Genomic DNA, 16,965 nt, shown 5'->3' with positions numbered 1-16,965 from the left:
TGAGTATCTGCAACATTGTGCTTTTATATGGCTGCTGGGTCATGCTGGGATCCCATTTCTTGAGGGATCTTGGAGATATTTCCATCCAGGCAAGTGGGGAGTATTCCATCACAATCCTGACCTGTGCCTTGGAGATGGTGGAGAAGCTTTTGGAGCCATGAGGTACATCCCTCACTGCAGTGTTCCTGCCCCCTGAGCTGCTCTTGTACCCACAGTACTTACATTGTAAATCCATTTCATTTTCAGCTCAATGGGAACTCCCAGCTTGGTGATTGTGGGGGATTCAGCAACAGCAAAGCATTGAATGTCACACGGCGTTATCGATGTGATCTCTTCTTGGAGGTGATAATTGTTTTGCATTTGTGTGACACAGATGTTAATTGCCATTTGTCAGCCCAGGCATGGAACATAGAACATTGACTATTACGGCACAGTACAGGCCCTTCGACCCTCGATGTTGTGCCGACCTGTGAAACCAATCTCAAGCCCATGTAACCTACAATATTCCAGTATCATCCATATGTTTATCCAATGACCATTTAAATGTTCTTAAAGTTGGCAAGTCTACTACTGATGCAGGCAGGGCGTTCCATGCCCCAACTACTCTCTGAGTAAGGAAACTACCTCTGACATTAAACCTCTGTCCCTTTGTACCAGCCATCTCCACCCAAGGAAAAGGGCTCTCACTGTCCACCCTATCTAATCCTCTGATCATCTTGTATGTCTCTATGAAGTCACCTCTCAACATCTTCTCTCTAACAAAAACAGCCTCAAGTCCCTCAGCCTTCCCTCATTAGACCATCTCTCCATACCAGGCAACATCCTGATAAATCTTCTCTGCATCCTTTCCAATGTTTCCACATCCTACTTTTAATACCAGAACTGTACGCAATATGCCAAGTGCGGCCGCACCAGAGTTTTGTACAGCTGCAACATGACCTCATGGCTCTGAAACTTAATCTGTCTACTAATAAAAGCTAACACACTGTGTGCTTTCTTAACAGCCCTATCAACCTGGGTGGTAACTTTCAGGGATCTATGTTCATGGACACCGAGATCTCTATGCTCACCACACCACCAAGGATCTTGCCTTTAACCCAGTGTTCCGTATTTGTGTTCCTCCTTCCAAAGTGAATCACCTCACACTTTTCTGCATTAAACTCCATTTGCCACCTCTCAGCCCAGCTCTGCAGCTTATCTTTGTCCCTTTATAACCTGCAGCATCTTTCTGCACTGTCCACAACTCCATTGACCTGGTGTCATCCACAAATTTAATGAACCCATCCTACTACATCCTCATCCAAGTCATTTATAAAAATGACAAACACCAGTGAACGAGAAACAGATCCTTGTGGTACACCACTAGTAACTGAACTCCAGGATAAACATTTCCTATCAACCACCACCCTTACAGCTCACCAATTTCTGATGCAAAAAGCTAAATCGCCCTCAATCCCAAGTCTCCGTGCCTCCGTATTTTGTGCAATAGCCTATCATGGAGACCCTTATCAAAAGCCTGACTGAAACCAATATCCACCATATTGACCACCTAATCTGCTGCTTGGTCATCTTCTCAAAGAACTGAATAAAGTTTGTGAGGCACGATCTATCCTTCACAAAACCATGTTGACTAGCCCTAATCAACTTCATCCTTTCTGGAGGATTGAAGGATGATTATAAATCGAAACTCTTATAACTTTTTCCAACACTTTATCCACAATTAAAGTCAGGCTCACTGGTCTATAATTACCAGGGTTGTTTCTACTCCTCTTCTTGAAGAAGGGGACAACTTTTACTGTCCTCCAGTCTTCTGGCACCATTCCTGTAGACAATGATGACATAAAGATCAAAGTCTCTGCAATCTCCTCCCTGGCTTCCCAGAGAATCCTAGGATAAATCCCCTTCAACCCAGAGGACTTATCTATTTTCACACTTTCCAGAATTGCTAACACTTCCTCCTTATGAACCTCAATCCCGTCTTGTCTAATAATCTGGATCTCAGTATTCTCCTCGACAACATTGTCTTTTTCCAGTGTGAATATGAATGCAAAATATTCATTTAGCGCCTCTCCCATCTCCTCAGACTTCACACACAACTTCCCATTATTGTCCTTGACTGGTTCTAATCTTACTTTAGTCATTTTTTTATTCCTGATATACTGATAGAAAGCTTTAAGGTTTTCCTTGATGCGACCTGCCAATGACTTCTCATGTCCCCTCCTGGCCCTTCTTTGCTTTCTCTTTTGGTCCTTCCTGGCTAATTTGTAACTCTCAAGCACCTAACTGAATCTTCATGTCTCATCTTTACATAAGCCTCCTTCTTCTTCTTAACAACAGATACAACTTCTTTACTGAACCATGGTTCCCTTGTTCCACCATCTCCTCGCTGCCTGACACGTACATACTTATCAAGGACATGTTGTAGCTGATCCTTGAAAAAGCTCCACATTTCAATTGTGCCCATCCTCTGCAGTTTCCTTCCCATCCTATGCATCCTAATTCTTGCCAAATCACAGCATAATTGCCTTTCCCCCAACTATATCACTTTCCCTGCGATATATCCCTGTCCCTTTCCATTACTAAAGTAAATGTATCCTAATTGTGGTCACTATCACCAAAGTGCTCACCTACCTGCAAATCAAACACCTGCCTGGGTTCATGACCCAGTACTTACTAAATCCAATGTGGCCTCGCCCCTTGTTGGCCTGTCTATATACTGTGTCAGGGAACGGTCCTGCACACATTGGACAAAAACTGACCCATCTTAAGTACTCGAACTACAGTGTTTCCAGTCAATATTTGGAAAGTTAAAGGCCCCCAGAACAACGACCCTGTTACTTTCTCTCCTATCCAGAATCGTCTTTGCAATCCTTTCCTCTACATCTCTGGAAGCCTACAGAAAACTCCCAACAGCATGACCTCTGCTTTCCTGTTTCTCACCTCAGCCCATTCTACCTCAGTGGACCAGTCCTCATCAAATGTCCTTTCTACCACTATAACACTGTCCTTAACGAACATAGCCACACCTCCTCCTCTTTTACCACCTTCCCTGTTCTTACTGAAACATCTAAACCCCGGAACTTGCAACAACCATTCCTGTCCCTGCTAAATCCAGGTCTCTGAAATGGCCACAACATCGAAGTCCCAACCCATGCTGCAAGGTCACCCACCTTATTCTGGATGCTCCTGGCGTTGAAGTAGACACACTTGAAACCAACTTGCTGCCTGCCACTGTATTCCTGCAACATTGAAACCCTATTCAGGACCTCATTGCTCTCAACCTCCTGTGCACTGATGCTACAATTCAGGTTCCCATCTCCTGCTGAATTAGTTTAAACCCTCCCAAAGAGCATTAGCAAACCTGCTCCCAGGTTAGAGTACCTCTTTGGTTCAGGTGTAGACCATCCTGTTTGTAGAAGACCCACCTACTCCAGAATAAGCCCCAATTATCCAGATATCTAAATCCCTCCCTTCTGCATCATCCTTGTAGCCACATGTTCAACTCTTCTCTCCCCCTATTCCTTGCTAGCATGTGGCATAGGTAACAAACCAGAGTTGACACCTCTGTTTGTTCCAGCTCTAAACGTCCACTCTAACTCCCTGAATATCTGCTTTTAAACCCCATCCCTTGTCCTACCCATGTCATTGGTGCCAATGTGGACCATGAGTTGGGGCTGTTCTCCCTCCAACTCAAGAATCCTGAAAACATGATCTGAGATGTCATGAACCCTGGCACTTGGGAGGCAGCACATCAACCCTGATTCTCTCTCGTTCCTACAGAATCTCCTATCTGTCCCCTCACTGTGAAGTCCCCAATGACTAATGCTCTGCTCCTCTTTCACTTCAAACAACAAAGAGCCAAGAAAATTTACAGCCCAAGAACAGGCCCTTCACCCCTCCAAGCCTGAGCCAATTCAAACCTACTGTCTAAACCTGTCGCCCAATTCCTAAGCATCTGTATCCCTCTGCTCCCCACCTACTCATGCATCTGTCCAGTCGCATCTTAAATGAATCTAACATACCCGCCTGTACTACCTCTGCTGGCAATGCATTCCAGACACCTACCATCTTCCGTGTAAAGTACTTGCCGTGTGTATCCCCCTTAAACTTTTCACCTTTCACCTTGAAAGTGTGACCTCTCCTTACTGAATCCTTCACCCTGGGAAAAAGGTTATCTCTGTCTACCCTGTCTATACCCTTCATACCCTCAATCAGGTCCCCCCTCAATCTCTTTTTTTCTAATCCTACCTTTCTGAGCAACATGGACAGATTCTGTGCCAGAGACCTGTGCCCCATTGCTTACCCCTGGTAAGTTGTCCCCTCCACAGCAGTAACCAAAACAGTACGCTTGTTATTGAGGGGATCGGCCACAGGGGAACTCTACACTGTCTGCCTGTTCCTTTCTGTCTCCTGACTGTAATCGACCTTTCCCCTTTACCTGAGGTGTGACTACCACCCTGTAACTCCTCTCAATTACTCCCTCAGCCTCCCGAATGATCCGAAGTTCATCCAGCTCTTGCCCCAGTTCCCTAACACCGTTTCCGAGGAGCTGAAGTTGTCAGGATCTTGCTGCAGAGCCACATGGAGTGCTTCAGTATCTGAGGAGCGAAGAATGCTGCTGAACACTGTGTGAGTATTAGCGAACTCTCGGACTCATGACATTCTGACTGAGGGAAGGTCAGTTATACAGTCACTAAAGATAGTTAGGGCTGGGATGCAATCTTGAGGACCTCCTGCTATGAGGCCCTGGAGCTTAGATGGCTGACCTCCACCAACTGCATCAGTTGCTGTGGGTCTGGAGTCACATGTAGCCCAGACAAGACAAGGACAGCCCTAATCCTTAAAGGGCTTTAGAGAACCAGATTGGTTTCAACAACAATTGACAAGGGTTTTATGGAGAGATAAATGAGAGGAGGGTGGGGGTGGGGAGAAAGTAGCATAGAGTACAATAGGTGAGTGGGGGAGGGGATGAAGGTGATAGGTCGGGGGCGGGGGGAGAGTGGAGTGGATAGATGGAAAAGAAGATAGGCAGGTAGGACAAGTCATGGGGACAGTGCTGAGCTGGAAGTTTGGAACTGGGGTGAGGTGGGGAAGGGGAAATGAGGAAACTGTTGAAGTCCGCATTGATGTCTTGGGGTTGAAGTGTTCCGAGGCGGAAGATGAGGCGTTCTTCCTCCAGGCGTCTGGTGGTGAGGGAGCGGTGGTGAAGGAGGCCCAGGACCTCCATGTCCTCGGCAGAGTGGGAGGGAGAATTGAAATGTTGGGCCATAGGGTGGTGTGGTTGATTGGTGCGGGTGTCCCGGAGATGTTCCCTAAAGCGCTCTGCTAGGAGGCGTCCAGTCTTCCCAATGTAGAGGAGACCACATCGGGAGCAACGGATACAATAAATGATATTGGTGGATGTGCAGGTAAAACTTTGATGGATGTGGAAGGCTCCTTTAGGGCCTTGGAAGGAGGTTCAGCAACAAACCCATTAGTGTATAACTCCTGCTCTGATTTGTCTTTTCAAAATATAGCACCTCACATTTATCTAAATTAACCTCCATCTGCCACTCCTTGGCCTATTGACCCATCTGAACAAGATCCTGTGTACCCTGAGGTAACCTCCAATTTGGGTGTCATCTTCAAACTTACAAACGATACCTGCTATTTTCACATCCAAATTATTTATGGAAATGATTAGATTAGATTCCTTACAGTGTGGAAACAGGCCCTTTGGTCCAACAAGTCCACACCGACCCTCCAAAGAGCAACCCACCCAGATGCATTCCCCTACATTTATCCCTTACCTAACACTATTGGCAATTTAGCATGGCCAATTCACCTAACTTGCACATCTTTGGACTGTGGGAGGAAACCAGAGCACCCAGAGGAAACCCACGTAGACACGGGGAGAATGTGCAAATTCCACACAGACAGTTGCCTGAGGCAGGAATTGAACCTGGGTCTCTGGTGCTGTGAGGCAGCAGTGCTAACCATTGTGCCACCGTGCCACCCCAACTTGCTTCTCACCTTACTTGCTTCTCACTGATTTCTAGGATACACCTGATCAGGTCCTGGGATTTATCTATCTTTATGCATTTTGAGATGTCCACTGTAACATGAGCATTTTTTAAGATGTCACCATCTCTTTCCCCACATTCTATATCTTACATGACCTTCTCCACAGTAAACACTGATGCAAAATATTTGTTTAGTATCTCCCCATCTCCTGTGGTTCCACACATAGACTGCCTTGCTGATCTTTGAGGGGCACTGTTCTCTCCCCAGTTAATCTTTTATCCTGAATGTATTTATTGAATCTGTTTGGATTCTCCTTACCCTGATTTGCCAGTACTATCTCATGTTCCGTTTTTGCCTTCCTGATTCTCCTCTTAAGTATATTCCTAGTGCATTTATACTCTTCTCAGGATTCACTTGTTCTCTGCTGCCTATACCTGACATATGCTTCCTTCTTTTTCTCAAATAAAACCTCAATTTCTCAAGTCATCCAGTATTCCCTGCACCTACCAGCCTTGCCTTTCACCCGAACAGGAACATACTGTCTCTGGACTCTTATTAACTCATGTTTGAAGGCTTCCCATTGTCCAGCCCTGAGTAGCTTTGAGTGTGAGTTTAGAGATAAAAACTCGATGGAGCAAAGGGCCATCTCTATCCTGTATGATGTCATCATTCTATGATTTGGAACTGAAGGTTCTGATTATTTTTGTCTTTGTTTTGAGAAAATGTGACCGAGTGGAAGTTCCAGCTGTAGGTGTGGTCGGTATTAGCTTCATGTTCTGTATTAGAGTGCTCATTCATAGAGAGAATTTCCCAAATCAGTTGTATTAACAAGGAAAGCTGTGGGATAACAGTGTGCAGGAGAACATCTCTCAAAAACTTCAACAGGATGAGGCATTGAACGACTGAATAACCTCAGCAGAACGAAGGTCATCACTGAAAAGAATATGAAAAGGTATTTCGATATTGATAGGATTGATAGTGAGTGAAATATTGCAAATATTGTTACTTGAAAACATGAATGTTTGAGACTTAACAGGATCAGATCAATCCAGCCTTTGGGGTATTCAAATCTTGTTGTAAATCTCAATGCTATCATCATTAAAATAAACCTGCTGTCGTAACTTGTTTGTTCAAAATACGTTAAAAAATTTGAAGATATAATCACGGTTTCCCAGTGGAGATACCACACAATATAAAATAAAGTCTCTGGAACTGTGTCAACTCCATCTCTGAGAGAATTCTCCCATTCCAACAGATTGCCAGCAGCAGGAAAGGTTGTGTCATAAACAACGAAATGCATCTTCTCAGAGAAAGAATCGGTAGAATGTACGAGACCATCCTTGTTGCTGTTGGTGTTCCTGGTAAGCATTGGAACAACTTATATAAACCACTGCATTGAATCATCCTTATTTCTACAGATAACTGATAAATTATTATATTTCCATTTAGCAAGGCAAATCCTGATGTCTGACATTAGTGTCCTCACTGACTGAATTTAAAGTGAATAGTTTGTCAGTTCGGGGGTTCCTCAGTAATGTGCAGCATTGTGTGTTTCCCTATACTGTGCAGAATGGGTTTACACTGAGGCCACATTGATGGAGTTTGGCTGAGCACCGGCCCTGCCTGGTTTAGAAAGGGTTTCGGAAGACCACCCTCTCTCTGTGGTAGTTCACAGCCTGCTATCGGTCAGATGGGTTTTGTAACAACCCACTTCGCAGTGACACCTGGTGTTTCCCATTCCTTGATGGAAAGGGATTGTGTTGGTGGATCTTGCTCAGGCAGTTCGCTCCAAATGGGAGCTCAGATACAACAGGACAATGGGTGGGTTCAGCAGGTCATTAGGAATTAGGAAATAATGGGGACTACTGATAGGGCGATGTGCTGGAAAAGGCACAGCAGGCAAGATAGCATCTGAGGAGCAGGCAAAATCGACTGCTGCTGACCCAAAAACATCCTGAGTATATGACTGTGTTTCTGTGAGTAATCTGCTGCTCATGTTCTTCCCTATGTCCTTTAAAAGAGCAAATGATTCATTGAGAGAGATTCTTTGAACTTCATATAACATGGAACAACAATTATCTTTGTGTCATTACTTACAATCTGGGCTCAGGCACAGAGAATGTTTTATTAATAACTTCAAATCTATTTTTTCCTTTCTCTTACAGTTAGTCTCGTGGTGATTGTAACCTTAGCTCGGGGCAAATGTGGTCTTTCTACATGCAGCACTCGCTACCTGGTGGCCATGACAACGTCAGATCTACTATTCATTGATTTTTATATCATCCTTCACCAATTTTGAAAATATTATTGTCCACTGTGTTTCCTGTAAATCACTCCTGTTTGTGGTGTTATCTATGCCCTCAACCGCTTGAGCATTGATTGTTCTGCGTGGTTCACCATTGCTTTTTCCTTTGATCGATTTGTTGCCATTTGTTTCCATGAGATGAAAACTAAGTATTGCACAGGGAAAACTGCAACCAGGGTTCTAGCAACAATCTGCATCTTCTTTTGTTTAAAGAACATTCCCAACTCCTTTGTGTATTACCCTGGAAAGATGATCAATAATTAGATTAGATTAGATTACCTACAGTGTGGAAACAGGCCCTTCGGCCCAGCAAGTCCACACTGCCCCGCCGAAGCGTAACCCACCCATACCCCCACATCTACATCTACATCTAGATCTACATCTACCCTTTACCTAACACTACGGGCAATTTAGCATGGCCAATTCACCTGACCTGCACATCTTTGGACTGTTCCATGGTACTGTTATACCAGGTCTAGTTATTATTATGACCCTTGGTGGATAGGTTTTAGATATTTTCAGACTTTTTTAACACCACTGTTCCCAATCACTTTTATTGTCTTTATCAACATTCTGACTGTCAGACATATCTTCGAGGCCATTAAGGTGCGGAAGGAACTGAGAGGTCAGAGTAAAACAGAGAATGATCCAGAGGGAGAGAGCAGGAAGAATTCTGTGATTTTACTCTTTGCCATATCTGCCAGCTTCATACTTCTCTGGTTGTTGCATATTTTATATTTCTTTAATGTTGGTTACTCCTTGGATTCTGTTTCTTTTGGTCTCTTTGTTCTGATTGGATACATGCTGAGGAACTTCAGTTGCTGCACAAATGCCCTTATTTATGTGGTGACACAGAAACATTTCAGAGACCAGTTAAAGTACACCATGACATATCCAGTGAGAACAATAATTCAATTGGTGAATCAATCCAAGTAACTGAGAGTCAACATTAGGTGCAGCAGAGAACGGAACGAGGAGTCCACGTGAGGAATGGACTGAAAGGAGAAGGAGGAGCAGCAACATGATAACACTCCTTTCCTCATGGACAAGGAATGGCTCCATCTGAGGAGCAAAATGAAAGAGCCTGGAGGTGGAAAGTCAGTGTAAAGTGCTGTTCGTAATCAGCAACAATTAGTAGGAAGTGGAGGAACAAAAGCAAAACCAAATATATAAAAAAGCTACATTTATTCCAAGTAATTCGTCCTCAGTGAGTGAAGTGGGTAGAAAAATAAATGATGTGGAGGAAGGTGTAATCGCTCCCTACAGGCCAGAGAGGGAAATGCAACGACAGGCTCCTGTCCACTCTTCCTCACTGAATTCTCTGAGCCACACGTGTGGACAATTTTTTTTAAAAAACGAGAAGTTTCCTGTTGAAAAAGCAAATAAAATATTGTAAAGATTCTGTGTCTTTATTTGCACCTTTACTTTCAACAATAATGTACTTTGTTTCCATTCAATTCCTCGTGTTGGTTCCTGGAAATCGCATTTTGAGATTTTCTCATTGATCAACAGGAAAACTCAAAGAGCAAAGGAATTTGATCAGTTTGTGAATACATGTGGCTTTCATTCTAAAAGAATAAAATGCAAAGCAGGAGGAGACAAAGGCAATCTGGACTGAACCAGTTCTCTGACATCATCCCGTTTCTTTATTTGTTCCTTTCCATGAACCAGCTGATGCATTGCCGGGGAATCCAAGCCCAACCAGAGGGATTTCTGGACTCCCTCTCTGCACCCACCCAATGACCCAACTCCCTCTCCGATTTCAGATGCTCCTTCAAATCTACCTCTTCATATAAGCTATCGTCACCTGACTGAATATCACTTTCAGTGAATCAACATGAACTCTGTTTAATTTGTCATGATAAAGGTCTTTTTAACTATGTTTGGGGACTGTGTTGTGTTAAAGTGCACAGTAATGGTGCTATCGTGGTTAGTGTAGTTGTCTTCCAAACAGGTGACCTGGGTTAGATTCCTGACAATTGCAAGTTGAGATTTGTCACATTGATCAATAGGAAATCACAAAGACAAAAGGAATTGGATCATTTTGAAAATACATTTGTTTTTTATTCCAAGACAATAAAATGCAAAGCAGGAGGAGACAAAGGTAGACTGGATGAAACTGTTTACCTGCTGCATTCTCTCACACCTCCTCGTTCCCTCACTCCCTCCCCCCTCTAATCCCACTGAGATGACTCTGGCTATGCTCCATCCCTGGGGGAGGTATGCCCTGGGTAGAGAGAGCTGGGAACTGACTGGATGAGCTGGGACTTGGGCAGAGAGGGTGCTTTCAGTGAGAGACTTGGGATATTTCAAACAGGTTCTGGCAGCCATTTTCCCTTCAAAGAACAAAGAACAAAAACATTTACAACCCAGGAACAGGCCCTTCGGCCCTCCAAGCTTGAACCAATCCAAAGCCTCTGTCTAAACCTGTTGCCCATTTCCTAAGCATCTCTCTCCCTCTACTCCCTGCCTACTCATGTATCTGTCCAGACGCATCTTCAATGAATCTACCGTGCCTGCCTCTACTACCTCTGTGTTCCAGACACCCACCACTCTCTGTGTGAAGTCCTTGCTGCGTGTATCCCCATTTAACTTTTCACCTCTCACCTTGAAAGCGTGACTTCTCGTTATTGAATCCTTCATTCTGGGAAAAAAGCTTATCTCTGTCTACCCTGTCTGTACCCTTCATAATTTTGTAGACCTCAATCAGGTCCCCACTCAATCTCCTTTTTTCTAATGAAAACTATCCTAACCTACTCAACTTTCACTGTGTGCACTGAGCAGGGGGTGAGTATTTGTGGGTTTCTGTCTGTCACTGTGTGTGAGAGTGTGGGGAATGGTTGAATCTCAAAAACAAGCCCCTGGAGCAGAGTTTGACTTAAATGGGAGAGAAAGAGTTTGAGAAACCATCGCGAGAACTGAGACCAACCAGAATGGTGAACATCAATTGTTAAATCTCACCATATCTTTCCTTAGCATGTGCTTATATCTGTCTGATTTTTCCTCTTTTCTCTCCCTTTATCTCTCTTTACCTCTGCCTCTCACCCTCTGTCTGTATTACTCTACATCTCTCTCTCCTTCTCAACCTTTCTGTCTCTCTCTCTCTCTCTCTTACTGGCAGCCTCTTCTTTTGTATTTTTCTCTCCTGCCTGTTATTCCCACCTTTATCTGTGTTCGTTCCCATTCTCTTGCTCTTTTTTCTTCTCTCATTTTTCTCTCTCTTTCCTTCTCCTTTTTTCCTTCCCTGATTCTGAGATGGAATCTGCACCCCCCCCACTTCAATATTGGACAATCCCACCCCCACCACTGCAAATTTAGCCCCTGTCCCCCTCCATGTCCCCTGTCTAATTGCCCTCCCTTGTGCAGCTTCATCAATCCTGATCTGTCCCTCTGTAGTTCCTCCATTATACACCCACTGTGTATAGAAGCCCCTCGGTATCTCCATCCATCAACAATACCCTTCCCCGTGCTGTGTCCCAGCCCATGAGCTGGAGAGCAAAGTGAGCGTGTGCAGAGACTAACGTGTCTTTTGACTGCGTACCGTAATGTCATGGAGTCATAGAGTCATACAGCACGGAGACAGGCCCTTCGGACCAACCAGGCCACACCGACCATGTTCCAAAACTAAACTATTCCCACCTCCTGCACTTGGCCCATTTCCCTCTAAAACTTTCCTATCCATGAACTTGTCCAAATGTATTTTAAACATTGTAACTGTACCTGCATCCAACACTTCCTCTGATAGTTCATTCCACAGCCAAAATTCTAAAAACATTGCCCCTTCTGTCCTTTTTCAATCTTTCTCCTCTCACCTTAAAAATATACCCCTCAGGCTTGAATTCCCTTATCGTTCATCTTATCTGTGCCCCACATGATAGTTTAAACATCAGTAAGGTCACCCCTTACACTCCAATGAAACAGCCCATGTGTATATCTCAAACCCTCCATTCCTGACAACATCTCGGTAAATCTTTACTGAACTGTCTCCACTTTAATAATATCCTTCCTATAACAGGGTGATGAGAATTGCACACATTAATCCAGAAGAGGCCTCATCACTGTCCTGTACAAGTTCAATATGATGTCAGAACTCCTATACTCAAAGGTCTGAGCAATGAAGGCAAGCATGCTAAACACCTTAAGTACCCTGTCTAACTGGGATGCAAATTTCAAAGGATTATGTCCCTGAACCCTGAGGTCTCTCTCTGCTCTCCCACACTATCCAGCACCCTATTGTTAACTCCTGACCTTGTTTGTATTACCACAATGCAATACCTCAACTTTATCCAAATTAAACTCCATCTGCCACTCTTCAGCCCATTGACCCAATTGATCAAGATCTCTTTGTAATCTTGGGTCACATTCTTCACTGTCTATTTACCATTTTGGTGTCATCCACAAACTTACTAACCATGCCTCCGACATTCTCATCCAAATCCTTTGTATAAATGACAAACAGAAGTAGAGCCAGTACCGATCCCTGTGGGACACCGCTGGTCACAGGCCTCCAGTCTGAAAAACAATGATCCATCATCTGCCATAAAGCCAATTATGTATTCAGTTGGCAAGCCCACCCTGAATCCTATGTGATCTAACTTTACCCAATTAGTCGATCATGCAGAGCCTCATCAAAGGCTTTACTAAAGGCCAAGCAAACAACATCTACCACTCTGTCCTCATCAATCATTTTGGTTACTTCCAAAACAAACCCAATCAAAGGTGAGATATGATTTTGCTCCCACTAAATCAGACTGATCATCTCTAATCAATCCTTTCCTCTCCAACCTCTGTAAATCCTATCTTTCAGGATCATCTCTAAAAACCTACCCACCACCGAGGACAGACTCACAGGTCGATAGTTCCCAGGCTTCTCCTCACATCCCTTCTTAAACAATGACATATTAGCCACACCCCAGTCCTCCAGTTCTTTCCCCATGGTTTATAGATGATACAAATATTTCTGCTCGGGGCCGTATAATTTTCTCTCCAACTTCCCACAACATCCTGGGACACACTTGATCAGGTTTATCTATCTTCATGTTTTTTTAAGATCTCCAGCACTTCCTCTTCTGTCCTGTGAACTGTTTCCAAAACATCAATATTTATATCCCTGATTTCTCCAGCCGCCATTTCTTTCCCAACAATAAAAATGGATGCAAAATATTTTTTATATCCCTCCCATCTCTTGAGGTTCAACACAAAGACAACCTCGTTGGTCTTTAAGGGGTCCTACTCTCTCTCTGGTTGCTCCTTCACTCAATGTATTTATGGATAATTTTTATCCTATCTGCCAAGACTATCTCCTGTCCCCTCTTTGCCTTCCTCATTTCCTTCTGAAGAATGTCCCTACACTCTTTACACTCTTCAAGACATTCAGTTGATCCCAATTGTCTCTCTAATAGATGGTTATTTTTTATTCCTGACTTGAACTTCAACATCTTTATTCATCCATTGTTCTGTAATCTAACAGGAACAGAATGTTTCTGAATTCTTGTTATCACACTTTGGAAGGCCTCCCACTTGTCAGTCATCCTTTTCCCTGCGATCATTCTGCTCCAATCAACTTTTGAAAGTTTTTATTTCATACCCATTTGCCTCACTCCAATTAAGAACTTTAACTTTTATCCTTTTACACAACTAATTTAAAGTTACGAGCATTATGATCTCTGGTCCAAAAGTGTTCCCTGACTCACACTTCAGTCACTTGCCCTGCCTTATTTCCCAAGAGAAGGTATTATCTGTAATAGCAATGACATCCCAGGCCCATGTTCCCTCCCATGCTCTGAGTTCATCAGCCTTTTCCATAAGACCTCGTGTATTGAAATAAATGCAGTTTAAGTGTTCAGTGTCCCTTTGTTCTCTGACTTGTTCTTGACTGTCCTTTCTCAATAACGTGCTGTTTTCTGATTCAGAATCATTGTCATCTTTCTTTCTATTTTCACTGTTGTTTAGGACGCCCCCGCCCCACCCCTCTCAAATCTTACAATCTCCTGAAATAGAACGAGCAAATCTCCCCACCAGGATATTGGTCTAGTTCAGGTGAAAGCCATCCTTTTAAACAGGTCTTTTCTGTCCCAGAAGACATCTCAATGCTCCAAGAAAGTAACTCCCTGCACAGTGCAGCACCTCGTCAACCATTGATTTATCTGCCCTGTCCTTTTATTCCTTCCCTCATTAGAACTTGACACCAGAAGTAAACCAGAGATTACTACTTTTCATATTTTCTACCTACCCATTACATGCACTTTGTAAAGCTTTAACCTTTTCTCTAACTATGTCATTCCTATCGATGTTAAAAATCACACAACACCAGGTTATAGTCCAACAGGTTTAATTGGAAGCACTAGCTTTCGGAGCGATGCTCCTTCATCAGATGATTGTGATGTCTGTGTCGATATCACCTGATGAAGGAGCGTCGCTCCGAAAGCTAGTGCTTCCAATTAAACCTGTTGGACTATAACCTGGTGTGGTGTGATTTTTAACTTTGTACACCCCAGTCCAAGACCGGCATCTCCAAATCATTCCTCTCGATATGTACAATAATTTCCAGCTTCTCACTCTCCCCTTTGACAATCTGCTTCAAACATTTTGAGGTGTCCTTCACCCTGGCACCAGAAAAGCAACGTATTATCCTCGATTCACACTCACTACCGCAGAATCTCCTGCCTGTGTTCCTGGCAGGACAGTTCCCAAAAAATATTATTCTTTTAAATCCTAATAAATCCGTTTAACATAAAATTCATTGTTAGTGCCCAAGAGCTGATGACAACTTACCCAAATTGGAATATCTGTTTGAGAGAGGAACAACCACAGGAGACTTTGAAACCACCTTCAAACCTTTCCCAACAGACAGTTATTGATCTGAATGACCTTGCTGTGTAATCACTTCGCTAAATCTATTTGTCATCGCACTCAATATCACTTGCAGGCTGTCAGTAACATTCATCCTGCAAAGAAGGAGTTTTCATTAGCACGTTATAAACTAAATTAAATGATCAGATTTATTATGAAGCATGCAAAAAAATTCAACATAAATATTAAAAAGAAACCAAACACCTAACTGAACAAATGAAAAAAAAAACAACTCTACCTCAAATAATCCAACATTCAGCTTTCACTGTCCGGATACAAAATCCTCTCCCGAGCCGTCCCTATTCGGGCCTCTCTACAAGCTCCGTGTATAACCAATCGGTCCTTCTTCATGTATTTTTTTAACTTAATACTTTTCTTCAAAACTCACGCACCACTGACCGCAGGCTCACCAGTCTATAGTTCCCTGACTTTTCCTTACCACCTGTTTTAAATAATGGCACAGTGTCAGGAAGGGACCTTTCCCCTTTCTCCTTCCTTTCTCCTCCTCTCCATCTCCATTTCTGGTGACAGGGAGCCGGCAGTGTGGGGGAAGAGAGAGTGGGAGAGTGCTGTGTGAGGGAGAGAGAGAGTGGGAGCTGGTAGTGTGAGGGAGAGAGAGTGGGAGCGGGCAGTGTGAGGGAGAGAGAGAGTGGGAGAGTGCTGTGTGAAGGAGAGAGAGAGTGGGATCGGGAAGAGTGAGGTATAGAGATGGAGCCGGGAGAGAGGGAGCAGGCAGTGTGAGGGGGAGAGAGAATGGGAGCTGGCAGTGTGAAGGAGAGAGAGTGGGACCGGGCAGATTGAGAGAGAGAGAGAGTGGGAGCTGACAGAGTGAGAGAGAGAGAGAGAGAGAGAGAGAAGGAGCTGGCAGTGTGAGGGGGAGAGAGAATGGGAGCTGGCAGTGTGAAGGAGAGAGAGTGGGACCGGGCAGATTGAGAGAGAGAGAGAGTGGGAGCTGACAGAGTGAGAGAGAGAGAGAGAGAGAAGGAGCTGGCAGTGTGAGGGGGAGAGAGAATGGGAGCTGGCAGTGTGAAGGAGAGAGAGTGGGACCGGGCAGATTGAGAGAGAGAGAGAGTGGGAGCTGACAGAGTGAGAGAGAGAGAGAGAGAGAGAGAGAGAAGGAGCTGGCAGTGTGAAGGAGAGAGAGTGGGACCGGGCAGATTGAGAGAGAGAGTGGGAGCGGGCAGTGTGAAGGAGAGAGAGTGGGACCGGGCAGATTGAGAGAGAGAGTGGGAGCGGGCAGTGTGAGGGATAGAGAGAGGGAGCTGGCAGTGTGAAGGAGAGAGAGAGGGAGCTGGCAGTGTGAAGGAGAGAGAGTGGGACCGGGCAGATTGAGAGAGAGAGAGAGTGGGAGCTGACAGAGTGAGAGAGAGAGAGAGAGAGAGAGAGAGAAGGAGCTGGCAGTGTGAAGGAGAGAGAGTGGGACCGGGCAGATTGAGAGAGAGAGTGGGAGCGGGCAGTGTGGGGGAGAGAGAGAGTGGGAGCAGGCAGTGTGAGGGAGAGAGAGAGAGAGGGAGCGGGCAGTGTGAGGTAGAGAGAGAGTGGGAGCGGGCAGTGTGAGGGAGAGAGAGTGGGAGCTGACAGAGTGAGAGAGAGAGAGAGAGAGAGAGAAGGAGCTGGCAGTGTGAGGGAGCGAGAGAGAGGGAGCCAGCAGTGTGAGGGAGAGAGAGAGGGAGTCAGCAGTGTGAGGGAGAGAGAGAGAGAGTGGGAGCCGGTAGTGTGAGGGAGAGAGAGAGAGGGAACGGGCAGTGTGAGGGAGAGAGAGAGTGGGAGCGGGCAGTGTGAGGGAGAGAGAGTGGGAGCTGACA

At 44.6% G+C, this 16,965-nt stretch overlaps 1 long non-coding RNA gene across 1 annotated transcript; it reads right to left on the bottom strand.

Annotated features, from left to right (window-relative positions):
- Positions 1-9,476: 9,476 nt before the first annotated feature.
- LOC140491224 (uncharacterized) lies at positions 9,477-15,517 on the bottom strand. The gene is made up of 3 exons (XR_011963234.1): positions 15,399-15,517; positions 15,083-15,255; positions 9,477-9,675 (listed from the first exon to the last, which is right to left on the bottom strand). It is a non-coding gene; the product is annotated as an uncharacterized lncRNA (long non-coding RNA).
- Between the last annotated feature and the right edge of the window lie 1,448 nt (positions 15,518-16,965).

This window comes from Chiloscyllium punctatum, chromosome 19, assembly GCF_047496795.1.
Source record: "Chiloscyllium punctatum isolate Juve2018m chromosome 19, sChiPun1.3, whole genome shotgun sequence".
Lineage (NCBI taxonomy): Eukaryota > Metazoa > Chordata > Chondrichthyes > Orectolobiformes > Hemiscylliidae > Chiloscyllium > Chiloscyllium punctatum.
Note: the sequence above shows the minus strand (reverse complement) of the source record. Positions and strands in the feature narration are given on the sequence as shown.